Genomic DNA, 16307 nt, shown 5'->3' on the forward strand with positions numbered 1-16307 from the left:
CTGGCAACCGGGACACAGCAGGACTGCAGCAGGGAGCCCGCAAGGATCTGGTACCTCCTTAGGCACTCACCGAAGCAGGGTAGGCTCCCGTCTGGATGTCTGGCTCAGCGGCTTCTCTCCCGCGGCCTTCTCTTGCCTAGCTACTGCTCTGCGCTGCTCCTCATGCTCGGCCACGCTCCTGGTCAGGCTTCGTACCTGACTGGCTTCCGGCTCGGCTGAGCTGCGACGAATGCCCACAGCACGCAGGGCTCTCTCCAGCCACAAAGGAGCCCCGCCCAAAACCAGGCACAAGCTTGCCTGACTTCCTGTTTTAAGGATCACGGGGCGAAGTCTCCTTTGGGTCTGCAGGCCCCTTTCATGGCGCGGTGGCGCCCATTCTTGGCAGGGCTCAGGAAGATGGCAGCAGAAAGCAATGTGGCCTGCTCCAGGGCAGAGACTACAGTTCCAAGCTCTCTCCTTGCACTTAGCCCCATGAGCAGAGATTGTGGAGCGCTTTACCAGGAGTAAGCCCAAAAGTCACAAGGGGCATAGCTGGGTCCAGGCAGACCAGCTAACTTGGCCCCCTAGCAGAGTGGAAGTCCCTCGTTGCAGTTCCTCCTGGAGCCCAGCAGTCCAAGTAAGCACAAGAAGCACCAACCTTTTTCATGGGGTTACAACCCCAATATTTATACCACATGTGTCTTTGTTCTTAGGGTTCTGTGCCCGGCCAAAAGCAGTGTTGTGGGGCACTCCAACATTTCTATACAGTGCTCAAACACCTTCTTTGTTAGATTAGGCTCTGGCCCCAGACACACCACAGGGGGCAGAGCCAGCATTGTACAAGACAGGCACAGACATATTCAGGGTCAGGCGCTACTCCCACTACTCCGAATGCAGATCTGCCTATTCAGCCTAGTGCTGACTCACCCAGCCCCTCTGGAGTCACAACCCCTCCCCAGTCCCTGTCACTCCAGAGCCAAACATGCAATACACATCAAGCAGGCACAAAGACACATAGCACACAGAAATGCCAACGTCTAAAAGTGGCATTTCTAAAATTGTGATAATAAATATGCGAACACCATTAAGCAGCATTTATTATTACTATTCCAAACATACCAAACCTGACCACGCTGCCCCTCTCATATCAGGAATTACCACTGAAACACTTATCAGGGAATCCCCAATGCATTCCTATGAGGGGGCAGCCTCACAGTACTGAGAACGAAAATGGCTGTTTGTCACTACTAGGACATGCCTTACAGCTAAGGCACATGTCCTACCTTTTACCTACAATGCACCCTGCCCATAGGGCTAGCTAGGGCCTACCTTACGGGTGACTGATATGTAGTAAGAGGGGTGTCACAGACCCGGCACTCACTTTATGTGCTACGTCATAGCTACCGTAAACTGCGAGCACAGGCACTGAAATGGCAGATGCCTGAGACAGGTTTGAAAGGCTACTTTGGTGGGTGGCGCAATTTGCACTGCAAGCCCACCAGTAGCATTTAATTTACTGGCTCCGGGTATATGCGATACCACATTACTGGGGACAGATAGGTAATTTAAATACGCCAAACAGGTGCAGACCAATCTTACCATGTTTACCACAGTGAACACACACACGTTAATTTGGATAGCAGTGATAAAGTGTCCGGAGTCCTAAAACCACCAACACCAGGTCAGAAAAGGAGGAAGGCAAAAAAGTTCAGGGATGACCCTGCAAAAAGGGTCCGGTCCAACATGAAGAGAGTAGGGAAGTTTCTATATAGAACACCTGTTTGCTTTAATTTAATTTTGTATCTCACTCTGTTGTGCCTTAACTTTCTGAGATATTTCAGCTTACCTACTACATTGCATTCTTATTTTTGGTTTGCATGTGTATTGGATTGATTGGTAATTCAAATAAAACCCTTTAACCATATTCAGCGATTCGTGGGCCTTGTTGTGGAGTCACATGATGTTCCCAAGTTAGAAATGTATTGCTGATGTTTTCTCCATTTTAATGCTTCGTGCCAGCTAACAAAGATCCATATGGCCAATGGGGAAAAATCTTTAACGGCTTGACCTAGACATTACATTGTAAGGCCCAGTGCTCTTTCAGTATACAGTGTTAATGTGTCTTCTGCAAAGCACACCACTTAACATGCAGATCACAAATTTGTATTTTATGCAGGAAGGTAGGTAAATGTGTTACTACTTTTGACATAGAGATCCTTTTGTAACTTGCAGTCCATAAGGTTCAGTCCTACTTTGCACAGTAAGTTATCAACCATCATCACCGGGCTGTATGCATAGTGCAAGGTGAGATTTAGAACCTAATTGTTTTTTCTAAATCGGTTGTTATTCTAAGATTGCTAAGAAGGGTTCTTTTGGGTAGTAACAACGTTCTACCGTTACAGAAAACCGGACCATTGTGTCACATTTTAAATCCAGGCTTTGTGTTTCTCCCGAGCATGCACTCTTAACATATAATGCCTACCAGTAAGTGTGAGACTCCTACACAATATAACTCATTGTTCATGTAACCTATCCTGTACATCAATGTATGAACCTGTATGATTTATTGTCTCTGTAAAATGAATATGTGTGTAAGATGCAAAGCGCTCTGACATCTTATATTGAAATGAGCAGCACAATAAAAGAATTACATTAAAATATAACTTAGTGAGTTCTATTCAAATCGTTATTTGTGTAAGTACTCACACAGAAATACATTTGAACATTCTTTATGCATGCATATCACTTATATACACGCGTTGAACAAACTTAAATACCTACCTCCAAATCGTAATATCCCTTATGTACTCGTGAACTGACAACAATAGGTGTGTCGTTGTTTCCTTCCATTGTTCTGGTATCTAGATGTTAAGTTCATGATAGTTCCCAAGCAGGATGATACCCAAACGGAAGGAGGGCTGATGGCCCTCAAAATCAGGCTTTTGTTTTGTGCCAATCTGGGTGTGAAGAAAAAAAGAAAGCCCACTCACTACGTGCAGGCGCTGCTTGACCTGTACCGGTGTCACCAAATAACGCAGGGGCAAATTCAGCATATTTCATTGGGTCCAGTCTGGATCCGGATTAATAACGGGTGCAGTGTCTGTGATTGGTCTGTATCTCCTTCCCCCCATTTCATGCAGTGACTTGAAATAATATTCAGAAAATATGTTGTTTATTTCTTTCTGAGCATATCAAATCTCCCATCCTGACCTCGCAGTGGAGTCAGGGGAAGTCTGTCTTTGCCCCCATTAACTAGATGTGCTAAAAATCACACTATTTTATCTTATGCTACAGAGGCCCTTGAGATATATTTTCAGACATCCAGACAATACTGTCTTGCCAGCATCTGGGTAGAATTCTCTTTCTGTATATCATTTTGCAAACTTCTTTTTTTCGCCCTCTCCTCTCACCATCCGGGTGGGTCAGTCCTCCTATAAGCATTGGCCTACTGCCACATACTGATCTAGTACACATACCCCTGACCACAAAGTTGAACTTTTACATAATCATTTTGAAGTTGCCTCTCAACCCTGCGTTCTCAGTGAAGTAACAGGTGATGACTTTTCTGATTGTATCTTTCAAAACCATGTCATGGCGAGTTTGTGGCTGCAATGATCCGGGTTTAACCGAAATATTCTATGTTTATGGTCAGTCTGACAGCATGTGTAGATGTCACAGACATATCTAGACCGGTTTGTAGAGTGTGAAGTGGGAAATAAGATGAATATTCCCCACCAATTGGATATGCACCCCTCCAGGTATTTCTCTAATGCAACAATACAAGCACTTCCTACATTGTCGCACTTCTGTAACACTGGGTGCTGCCTCTCAACCCTACATTCTCAGTGAAGTAATGTGTGATTACTTTTCTGATTGAAGCTTTCAAAACTGTGTTGTGGTGGGTTTGTAATTGCAATGGTCTGATAGGGTTTTACCAAAATATTGTATGTTTATGGTCAGCCTAACACCATGTGTAAAAACAAATCTAGACTGGTTTGTAGAGTGTGAAGAGGGAAATAAGATGAATATTTCATACCAATAGGATGCACGACCCTCCAGGTATCTCTCCAGTGCAGCAATCCAGCCACTTCCTACATTGTCTCACTAGACGCTGCTGGAAAAGGCAGGAATTACCGGTCACATGTTGAATTGCCGCAGTAGTAAAGGTACCACCACATATTTAATGGGGTCCATACCTCAAGTGGCAATCGTGAGCATACCATGTGGAGAACTTGTGCCGGTGCTACATTTAGACCATATTAAACGATTAGGGCAATCTGTTCCCTGTTCAACTGTCCCCCCAGTAGGAAGCATCTTAGGTCTGGGTCTACTATACGATTAGTACACACAAACGGCATGCCCAGTATAGTCACCTCTGGCGCAAGGAGAACTTCTTGCATTGTACAACTGCCCCTTCTATACTTTTTGGAGTTTCTACTCTTCAGCATTAGATTTGTGTTTTCTGTGACTGCAATTTGAAACCCGTCTCATTTTAAATATTTATGTATCTTATGTCCCTTGGCAGGGCCTGCGATCCCACTAACATTCTAAGTAATTAGGGAGTAGATGAAGCCTATAAGCATAATTTAAGAATGGAATAATCTTTGTTGTGGTGTCAGGGCCTCATAGATTGGACCAGTTATCCCCAAGGCCTAGGAATGAAGCTCGTTATCCTTGGCAATATGCTGCATCTATCTGAGGATATTTCCAGAGAGCCGTGGAAGCCCCAGATTAAATATGGTTTTACCCCTTCTATTGACCCCAAAGTATTAAACTTTCTTTTCAACTTCAACTGAGTAGCTCCTAAATGGTAAAAGCGTCAACACTGCCACAAGAATGGGAAATGGCAGCCATACGAAGGACGCTCCCGTTAACGATCAACTAAATAAACTAAATAGGATCCGGCACTGGTAGAGAGAGGAAAATATTGCAGGTAGGGGTCTCGCAGCTTTTCATACCTCTATCCTGCTCCTCTGGCCTATGACAGCATCAAGAGAAAAGGACCCCCTATATTGCTAACATGCAGGCAAATGCGATGCACCTGCAGAGTTTAGATTCTTCAGATTGGATTCTATGTGCTTCTAGATTATATGGATTATATTATAGTCCCTGATGCGCTCTACCTTCCCCTGAGCCCATGCCAGAGTCGTGGATCTTGAGATGGCTGTCTTTGTTGCTCCTGTGTTATTGTCCTGGAATGTCTTGCATTTTTTCTGGGTCCTCCATCAACAAGGTGTTTGCCAGGTTGAATTTGCTATATTATTGGGTTTCCGATTTTGATGCATCCTTTATTCCAACTCTTTGCTCTCCATTGTCCCATCTTTCACATTAGGAACCAGGTTTACTAAGATCTTGTGTTGGTGTTGCGTCTCTTTTTTGACACACCTGGAGTCAAAATCTACTTGTATTTACTAAGCCACGCGAAGCCCAAATTACTTTGGTGGAGTGTGGGTGTTCCGGTGCATCCATCAATGAATTTTGATGCAAAGTCATATTTGCTAAAGTCAGTAAACATGGATTTGCAACAAAATTGTGCACCTAACTGAGGGTGGTGAAATGAGGAGACATTTCTTTAGTGTTCCTGTTTTTTCATCTTTGCACCTGTGCTGCCTTCTGTAGCACACATACAAAGAGGAAAGTACCTCAAAGGATCGTTCCTGTTCGGGAAGATATCCCTTCCGGCACAAAAACTATCCAGACTACAAAGCAGACACCCTTGCACCATGGTCCAAGAGAGCCTGAGTTGGCGCTACGCATTACTCTTTCCTGAACCTTCTGTTTCTGGTTCCATAACTCAGTGACATCAGGGTCTTCCTCAGAAAATGTTGCTTTGGTGTCTGATACTCACTCTGCTCGTTTGTGGTGGTCTGCCCTCAATAGTTTCACCTCGATTGCCACTGTATCAATCTTCAGCTTTGTTAGCATTTCTGTTGGCTCAGTCTACTTGTTTGAAATTAGGGTTGTATGACAGAGGTACGCATGGCTAAACCATGCGTGCCTCTACCACGCAGCCTGAACCACAAATGCGTCTTAACCATGCATTCCTTTGCCAAGCATTTTCGTTGTAAAAGGCATGAATGGTAAGGGTGTATGCATGGTTATGGTTCTTACTACTATGACCTCCACCCTAAGCCCTAAAATTCGAATCGTCTACTTTGCCCCCGCTCTGAGTCCTAACTATGCCTTGCTCTTAAAACTACCCTTTTCCTTCCCCTTGCCCTAAGGCCTAAAACCATGCTTCGTACCATATACTACCCCACCCCCTAAGCCCTGAAATTTGCCCCCCACCCTGAGGCCTAAACCAGCCCTGCCCTTACCCATCACCCTCCCCTGAGGTCCTAAAACCATGCCTCTTACTATATATTATCCTGCTCTGCACTAAGCCCTAAAATTCGACCCCCATACTCCGCCACCCCACCAGAGGCCTAAACCAGCCCTGCCCTTTAAACTACCCCTTCCTCCCCCCCTGCTGTGGTGCCTAAAACCATTTCTCTTACCATATACCACTCTGACCCCGATCCCCGCGTTGTCCCTAAAAGTACCCTGAACACCCGGACCTGAGCCCCAAAAACCTCCCATTTCCAAAACTACCACAGTCCCTTCTACTGCCCTGAGGCCTGAAATCCTGCCCATAATTAAAAGATTAAAAGAACTCCCCCGTCCCCCACACCCTGAGCCCTAAAACTGCCCCTCTTAAAAACTCCCCCCAAACCCAGCCCTTAAAACTATCCGACACCCTACCTCGCCCTGAACCCTAAAAACCTGCTTACTTTCCAAAAGCACACACCCCTACTCCCCAAGGCAAGTATGGTTATAATTGCGGTGTTCCAGAACACGGTGGCTCTGCCCGTGTTGTGCCGGGCCTTCCCCTTAACTTAGCCTTCAGTATTCTTGCCAGCAGAGGTCCCAGGTCTATTGTGCTCCGATACATAACCTTGTCACCCCCTCTGTGTTCTTCAAACCCTCTTTCTTTGGTGCAGACTCCGGTCGTTAGCTGTGAGTCTCTCTGTTATTAGTGCTTTTGGGCCATACATTTGGTCAGCAGAAGGGATTAGGTACAGGGCACTGGCCCTCCCCAAGGGAAGTTCTCCTCTTCTGCATTTCAGCTGATGCCTAGGGTGGTCCCATTCATTTATTGAAGGGCAATGCTGTAGTGTGCTAAGGATAAACCTGTGTCCCCTAAGAATTAAGGGGCCTATTATCTGACCAGACTTTCTAATGACGCAATCTCTGCAGATGGCACGTGTATGTCAGCTCTGGCTAGGAAGCAATACAGGTTCTGAATGTTCAGATAGGAAACAATAGAAATTTCAGGAACAAGTGAAGAACACAGGAGTGCAAATCCCTAATACTCAGCTAATTTCTAAGGGTTTGCTGAGGGTGCAACGAGGAGTGTCAAGGAGCTCCTGCAGATTCTTGCAGTATGGGTATTTCCCGGTGTGGAAATACAGCATTACAATTGCTGAGTGACCCCATTGAGAACCCTACTGTCTTTTGGGGATGTTGTCTTGAACTTTTTCTATGCACCAGCATTAGTTAGATGTGCACAAAGTCTCCTCCAACTGCAGTCAGACTGTTGGTGTGCTGCAGTGGGTAATGACCTAGCGATTCTTGCATTCTGACATTCCTGTGCTACAGTCCTAAACAGCAGGGCACACAGCAAGTCAATGTCCTAAATAAGGGGCTGAATGTGCATCACTGAAGGGTTGTAACACCACATTTGCAGTCAGGGGAACAATGCAGGGCTTTCTATCAGTCCATACACCATTGTATGAACACACCCATCATGCCAATCTCAGAGGAGATAGTGTAACAAAGGCAAGTCACACTCCACAATAGTTTGGCCTGTTGGCAAAATCTAAGGGCCGAATTAGGACTACAGCGGTCGTAACCACGGTGGCATTGAGGGCACCGCCCCACCGGTGGACGGACCGCCATAGGACTGCCACAACATCCAGGGATCTGTTATTGTGATGGTCTGGAGGCCGCAATATGCATGGCGGTGACACTGCAGCACCAACAAGCAAATTAGGAGTTTTGTCTCCTTCGCGGGTGTCATAGTGGTGAGCCTGCCATGACAACTGCGGAGAAAAGGAACCAAAGAGGGGCCCTACAGGGCCCCCTGTTGCCTCAGGCCCATGGGGCCCATGCAGGGGGAACATGTTGTGCTCCCCTGTGTCCATGCACCCCAGTTCCTGCACTGGAGAGTCCATGCCATGCAGGAACTGCCATTGATGCTCCCATTGCGGTGCCCTTTTTCAGAGGCACTTCGGTGGGACAACCAAAGAAAGACCTACCAGACATGAGAAAACTCGTAACCTGACAGGTGGTTCTCACACAGCTTTGGCGGTGTGGAAGGGGGCGGTGGCGTGGTGACCCTGCTCCCACAAAGCCAAACTTGTTATCTGGCTTAAAATCTTTTCTCTTACTCCAGACAGCACCTTTCTAGTCCTACAGCACATAGCTGTGAGAGCTCTGATCATGGCTGATGGCAATGTTGGCCTTGGCATCAGACTGGAGAGTGGCCGCCTCTTTTTCTTTCTTCAGCAATACTCCATGCTTTCATGATCCTCACCGCAGTCCTCAAGCCTCAACCACAAGGCCTTGGATAGCTTGGCTTGATAGGGCATGTGCTTATCAAGCATTGCAGTTTTCTTATTTCACCCCATCAGTTAATAGCAACATAAGCTTTCCCTAGTGTCACTCAGGCCAGATGCGGAGTCCAGTCGAACAGCCAACCTTCCTAACCCTGGCTCGTTCCTTCTCCGGCTGTCCACAGAACTTCCATTAGTCGTTAATGTGAACACATTTTACTTGTGTACATTGCCAGCTTATATCCTTATGGTATGGTATATGGATGGATGCAACCAGCCCTCAGAACTAATGCAACACTTATGGAGGATAGAAATGAGTTGAAGTACGCCTTTCTCAAGGTTCAAGGCATATCCTGATGTTATCAGAGCACTTGTCCCATGGAGATGCAGGCATCCGATTATCTCTCTACTTAGGCAGCCCTTCCGTCAATCAGATCATTCTTACTGGGCGTCAGTCCTTTTCTGCTACATCTGTTCAGAGGTTTCAGTAGACAGGAGTTTCCTTGGCCAGAATTTGTCCGGGTGACACTTCCTCTCAAGTCCACGCCCCTCTGCCCTACATGGACTGAATAAGTGTGGCAAGCACATGAGATTTTGTAAATCAGGTCTAGACAGACAATAACCTAGTTAACATGGTCTGTGCAGGGAGGTAAGAGAAGAGTGAGAAGTTGTGGGCGATGCTGCAGCACAAAGGAGGGAACTAATTTGATGCTGGTACTGTCTGCATTGGCAACCCAGCTTCTTGACATACTCTTTGGGGGACAATATCTGCAAAAATCCATCCCTTTATGTACTACGTGGTCATTACACACACATCTGGGGTAGCAAGGAGTTCCAGGCAAGGCCAATTACACATGTTTATCGAAGGGGAGCTATTATACACAGGTATATATACAAGGTTAAGTAACAGGTTAAATCACCCACTACCAAAACTATAGAATCTTCTACTACCAATAATGACGTCATGACTTAAACGTGTGATGGGTAGTCACTCTTTTTCAAATGAGCACCATTTTGAGTGAGCAACTACATTGCCTGACAGGACATCATTTTGCGAAGATTTTCCAGACCCCACTTTTTACATTTCAAACAAATATATCCCTTACCATTAACGTATGGATGACGTAATGTCAGGTGATGTGGTGGAGGCAATGTAGTGATCAGGAGATGCCGTAGAGGCAATGTATTGGGGCTGTATAGTCTGTAGGCTGCAGGCATACTCCAGACTGTGGAGAAAAAGAGGAGAACTCTGCATGCTGGGGAATACAGATAGGGCACACTGTCCAAATTCAGAGTTGGTCAGAGTAATAGGGGCCAGTTATTGCACCTGATCAATAGCAATCCCTTGGGGCTACATTATTTATTATTGTTTGATAAACAGCACTTATTACAAGTTTTTAGGTAATAACATGATGATTTTCATTCCTAATGCACCAAAATCCCTATGTTACGGTAAATAAACATGCACTTTTCACACTGCAAAATTCAGGCAGGTTTGCCCTGCTGAAATTGATCAATTAGATGAAAACATAATGCATCCGGTAATTACCTGGTGTGTTAATTACACCCAACCAGCAATTATGATCCCTGCTCTACCATGGGTTTGGGCAGGGTTTCCAACCAACTCTGAATCAGGGCCTTAGGTATTGTAATTTCTTACTAATTATTTTCCAGACTATTCGGGTATAATGTGGTGAGATCGTGAAATGTACATGCAAATTCTTGGTTACACAATTAAGTATATTTTCCACGTAGCATTACCTACTTACAACTCTACTAGATTTTAATGTAGCTCCTCCTTGATTTTTCATAAGAATTAAAGGTTGGTTTGTTTATACTTCCGAAATACAAGGGGCCAGACTAAATGCACAACCGGCAGAGGAATTTCGCACTGGTGTCTGATCAATTTGGCAATGCAATTTGCACTGAATGACAGGTGTAAAATTGTATTTACCCTCAATGCAACTGTCAATGTTGCACTAATATTTCAATTCAAATGTTACTTGGCACTGATTGGCCACTCCAAGAGACACCTTTAGTAATGTATTGTGCAATGCAGTGCAGTAACCAAATTTATTGTGCTGCACAGTGCAAAGGGGAAACCCATTGAAGAGACATATCTACTAAGATGATACTGCCACTGATGGGCAAGCAGGCTCTCTCGTAGAATGTACACCATTGCACCATGATGCAGAGATGAGGGATTGCTGTCCTGCATCGGATTTATATTGGAAGTTTACCCAGTCATTAAAAATTCTTCTCCCTAGACTAGTTCAGAAGGATCACAAACACTTGAGGTGTGTTGTTCACTGCATCACAAATGAAATAATTGTTTTTTGAGATATAAACACATTTCTCTTATAAACAACTTTTTCAAGATGATGTCAGTTTTCAGACCCGATCCCAGTCTTACTATCCTAATAGATTTAGCTTTGTGTCAAAACCCACTGATCCACTCCAATAACATCCTTTTAAAGCCCCTTTATACTTATTGATGCAAAGCAGCACCAAGATTTTTGTACTGAGAAAAAGGCCTGTTTCTAGCACAAAACAACCTTTTGCACTCAATAGTAAATATATTGCTAGATATTGCATCGATTTATGTCACATAGCACCTGTGCCAAGCTTTAGTAAATCTGGGACCACATTGTCAGAAAGTGGATTATTAGTCAGGGTGGATGGAAGTCCACCACAAGCAATAATGCCACTATTCTTGTTAGATCCAGAAAAGATTTCAGTAATTTAAACCTGGGGCTAACCCCTGGTAGCTAGGCACAGAGCAGACAGGCTTAACTTGAAAGTGTAACACATTTGAAGTCCCAAAACAGTCAAAAGATTCAAAACACAGCACAATAAAAAACTCACTCAGTTTAGAAAACTTGGTACTATTTTAATGAACGTAATGAAACCAAAACAACAAAACCCTGTAAGGGAAACAGAGATGATTTTTGAGATTTTAAATATAAAATAGCACCAAATAGTACACCCTACCAACTGAATGTGGGCTGAATACGATGACCAGGGTGGTCCTGGTCAAAGAGTTGTCTTTGGACGTAGAACATTTTCAAGAAGGCGGATTCTTCAGCAAGGCAGGGCTGCAGGCTTGATCTGAAAAAGGGCTTGCCGAAGATAGGCCAACAAAGTACTCGGTCTTGGTGAAGACAATAACCAAGTTGGGAAAAGCAGGAAACGTCCAGTGTTCATGCCAAGGAAGTTGCAACGTTTATTAGATGCTACTCGGTGTCAGGCATGGTGAAGATGTTTATTATTGGACTGAGACTTTTTTCTAACAGTTAGATTTCCTCTCTGGAACATGATTGCATGCTGTAGTCAAAGAGGGCTTGACGTCATTGAAATCTGGTTGGTGCCAGGCATGATTTTGCTGCTGTAGAGTAGAACGTAGCAAAAGCTGCAGTGAAATCAGCCCCACCGGCGGAGCACCCTCAGCAGATCAGCAGGAAGTTTGGACCTGGTCCCACAATGGTTCGACTGACAGACATTCAGCAAAAACCTCAGGAACAGCAATTTGGGTGGGGTGGAGGGGAGGAGGGGGGGGGGGGGGGTCAAGACTCACTCCAACAGAAGACACCAACAGGGATCACAGCAGGTCCAGTTGAAATGTGTCAGATGGACCCTTTCTGGAATGTGGTATTCTTTCAACTCTTGTGTTTCTGTAGCTTAACAGGAAGTCAGTAATCTGACCCTTGGAGTTCGCTTCTTTGACCTAGGCACAGTGGGAGCAGGTCCAGCCCTTAGGGGTCTCCTCACAGGTCTCCACAATAAGTGCAGTCCTTCTTCTGCCTTCCATAAGTCAAGTAGTGTTCTCAAGAAGGTATCCTGTGGGTGCCACATTTATACCTGGCACTAGCTTGTGGGCGGGGAGGACTCCTGCCCCTCTCCCTACCCAATGGGTGAAAAGGTTTCCAGTGGTAACCCTAACCACATTTGCAGCTGTTCCTGTGACCCCTACTGCAAACAAAGCCAGAGTGCTCCTCTCTCCACAAGACCAACATTATAGAACATTTCTTTCCTTGTTCAGTGCTCCTGTACCCACCTTAGAGGTGTGGCCAAGAAAGGAGCACCCCTCCTCTGTGGCGCCTCAAAACCAGTTTGCTATATCGGCAAGTGACAAGGTAGGAATTATTTGAAGATATGCACGGGGCTGAGCACAGACCCCAGGCTATCCATTTAAAGGAAGGTCAACCTCTCTCCACACTGAAGGCCTTTGTCTCAGCTCTATGAGCCAAACCGCACCTGATCCAAGAGCTATTACCTTCTGGGTGACAGTTGGAAGCTCGGGACAATGGACCTCTAGAGGCTTTATGCAGGTTAACGTTGGCTTTTTAAAAAGTACCATTTGTTGAATATTTAGTACAAATCTAACGTAGCAAGTACACTGGATTTCTGATAAATACTTTTTTAAAGTCCAACAACTAATGTTTTATATGGTTCCTATGCAAGAAAACCTTATTAATTTGTAAGAACGCATTACATGGCCTTCCTGTTGAATAGCTAACATTGCTACAGTAGAAATAACTTTAAGGGAATTGTAATTGTAAGCACCTGTTTAACAAACTTTTACAAATCCCACATTTAAACATCATGCCTTATAGGCATTTAAGGCCTACTTAGGGGTGATTTGTTAATATTTAAAAGGAGGGTTTAGGCCCATCAAAAGGGGTTATTTGGACTGGTGGAATTTGAAGGTTAAACCTACACAGCCAAAGTTACTGGAGGCAGGCCTGCATTCATGTCTGGAATGGTTACTTTAGTGGTGGCATAATATGTGCTGCAGTCCACTAGTGACTTTTAACTTACATGCCCGGCGTACACTTTATACCATATACTAGGGACTTATAGGTAATTAAATATCCCTATCAGGAGTATAGCCAATTGCAATATGTTTTATGAGTCAGAACACATGCTCTATGGCCTGGTTGAAACAGTCACATCGCAAAGAGTAAAAAAAAGCAGCATCAGTCCAAAGTAAATCGGTGTATTCATGCAAAAAGAGGCCTTTTCTTACACACATGCTTGTCCAAAATTGCCTAATTCCCAGTGCAAAATTGCTTAGTCACAGTTGCAAAGGTTGCTACCCGGCACTTGGTGTTAAATACCTGAGCCTATTTCACACATAGTTGACATAGGCCTTGCCTGTACCATGATGCGCCTTTGGCTGAGTGTGCTAGGTGCAGACCATACCAGGTTGCTCTATCTCAATGAACGTGGTGTCAACAGTGTGGCTTTGTGTGTAATCACACAAGCACTGGGACATGGTGAAAGGTGGGCTTGCTGTTTGATACAACCAGCCCACCTTTCACTGTGTAGGTGGCACCCAGACTGCATTTACAAGTGGGACAGAAATCCTCCTGCAGACAAGTGCTATGACTGACTGCACTCACTTTCAGAGAGATACCGGGGAGGGGTGGATATGTCTAAAGGACCTCCTGTACCCCTGTTCCAAGGAGCAATCTCAGGTGCGGTACATTGTGCGGCTCGTTGCCCCTGTGTCTATATCTAGAATTCACGACTACAGGCGTAGAGACAAAGAGTTTCTTAATTTACATTGGGGTCACACTCATTGCAAATGAGGAAATGAATTCCTTTTCGAGATCACTAAATGTGCATCTGCAAAAACTGCATTACAGATGGGGTTCTAATGGGTTTTGAGCGCTTGACCTCGGACATGATACACCTATTTCCATTCAAACAATCGACATTTTCAAAACACATTAAAATATAAAAGAAAGAGTCCAGTAGAAATGAAAAATGAAATCATTCGTGCAATAAAATGAAAAACTACAATAACTACCATTGTAAAATGTTATCGAATCAAATGCGCTGTAAGTTATCACCAACTCGTGCAGTTATCCCATTTGACAGTAGATGGCAGCAAACGCAAGGGTTTGAATTAACGAGTTGTAGGTAATCTTCATCGCCTGAGTGAAACAGCCAAAGTTAGGTTTTCCCACAGACAAGTTCCTCAGCTCTTCAAAATAAACTTTATAAATCATTGGTTGCATGTTATGCTCAGGTTATTTTCAGTTGAGTTGTATTTTTAATGGAGCTGGCACTGTTGCAATTTATAAATTTCTGAAGTCTTAAATCGAGTACCCACGCTTGAGTTCCACAGTACACGCATTCAGAAAGGCTTGCTATCAATCAATACGCAATAAATCCCAAACAAAATCCGAGCCCAGATTACAGCAAATGCATCTAACCCACCGCAAACATCACGGGAATGACATGTAGTGATGTTAATTTTAGTCAATAAATTCCTGGATACATTTGTTTTTCATGTAACACTTCCAATCTTGAATGAAAAATTGTTTGTTACTTGTCAACTAAACGTCAGAGGCGGTGCGATCGGCGGGCAGGTGTGGAGGGTGAGGGGGTGTAAAATAAATTTAGAAAAAACGTTCCTACTTTGCGCATCTCTCCTCTCTGTAGTAACGGAGCCACCCGGCCCGCACACGTACGCACACACGCACGCATACGCCTCAGGGGCGGGGTAGCCCCTGGGTATAAATAAACGGCCGGAAGACCGCTCGTGGTCTTTGGCCCTAACTACCAGACAGTGTGTGCGTGATTATTCAAGTGTCATAGTTAGGCCCCACTCTGCGGCCTAGGTGTCCCTTGCCCCACGTGTCTCCGGACACTACACTGGCGACGAGGCGGTCTCTGTCACCCGCGCCTCGCCACACAGCGGTGCCGGTCATCCTGTGCCCACGTGTACACCCGGGCCCTACTCAGACGAGCCCCTGCGTCGGCACCGCCACGTGTATACTGCACCAGGCCGTGGTGCACCAGGTGAGCTCGCGCCTCTCCGACGCCGCGGCCTACGGCCCGCTACCCTGCCCGCTCTCCAGCGGCCCGCCAGCGCTCACGCCTGCACTCACCCTCCTGCTCGGCGACCAATCGCCTGCTACCCCGGTGTGCGCTCCTCCGTTTGCCGCCGGCGCTTCGGGGGGTAATCCTCGGCCCTCGCGCCCAGTCCTCGGCGGCCGCGCTGGTAGCTTCAAGCTCGCGCATGCGCACACCGCACCGGTTCGCGTAGGCCCTGACTCAGCTCACGCATCAGGCTGCCGACCGGTGTGAAGAGCCCTGCGTCTCCTCACGCATTGGGCGGACGGCGTTCTCCTCTCGGGGGTGTGATCGGCCCTCACTCCGGCTGCGATCCCTGCGCACCTAAGGCCACATCCGCTGCCTCAATCACTGGAACCGCTGGCCTTCTTGATCCTTTGGGGCCTGCTCCTGCTCGCTTCACACGGACTGGACCCTCAGCGCTGCCTTTTCTGCCACGTGGGACCCGCTCCCCACCGTACCTGCACACCTCAGCCTGTCCTGGCCTTACACCATACCTGCACATCTCAGCCTGTCCTGGCCTCGCTCTACGTGCTGCCCCTGCTTCTGCAACCACGAGCCTGCAGCAGGCCGATGGTGGTGCCACAGCTGCGCCTACTGCTCAGAACCAGCCACCTGCTCCGACTGGTCCTCTGGCCACGGTGCCGCCCCCAGGTGCTGGTCCCGCTCCTGGCGCTGCCGTCGGCTGCCGCACCGACCCCCCCCGGGCATGGCCTTGCGGCACCGCTCCCTCCGTTCAGCGAACTTGCGGATCCCCCTACGGCTGCGGCAAGGTGGCGCCTGTGGATCGGAAGGTTGGAGCACTACTTTGTCGGCGTCCGTGAGACTGATGGCAAGGTCAAACGCTCCTTGCTCATGTGTTATGGCGGC

Source organism: Lissotriton vulgaris, chromosome 10, assembly GCF_964263255.1.
Source record: "Lissotriton vulgaris chromosome 10, aLisVul1.2, whole genome shotgun sequence".
In the NCBI taxonomy this organism is placed as follows: Eukaryota; Metazoa; Chordata; class Amphibia; order Caudata; family Salamandridae; genus Lissotriton; species Lissotriton vulgaris.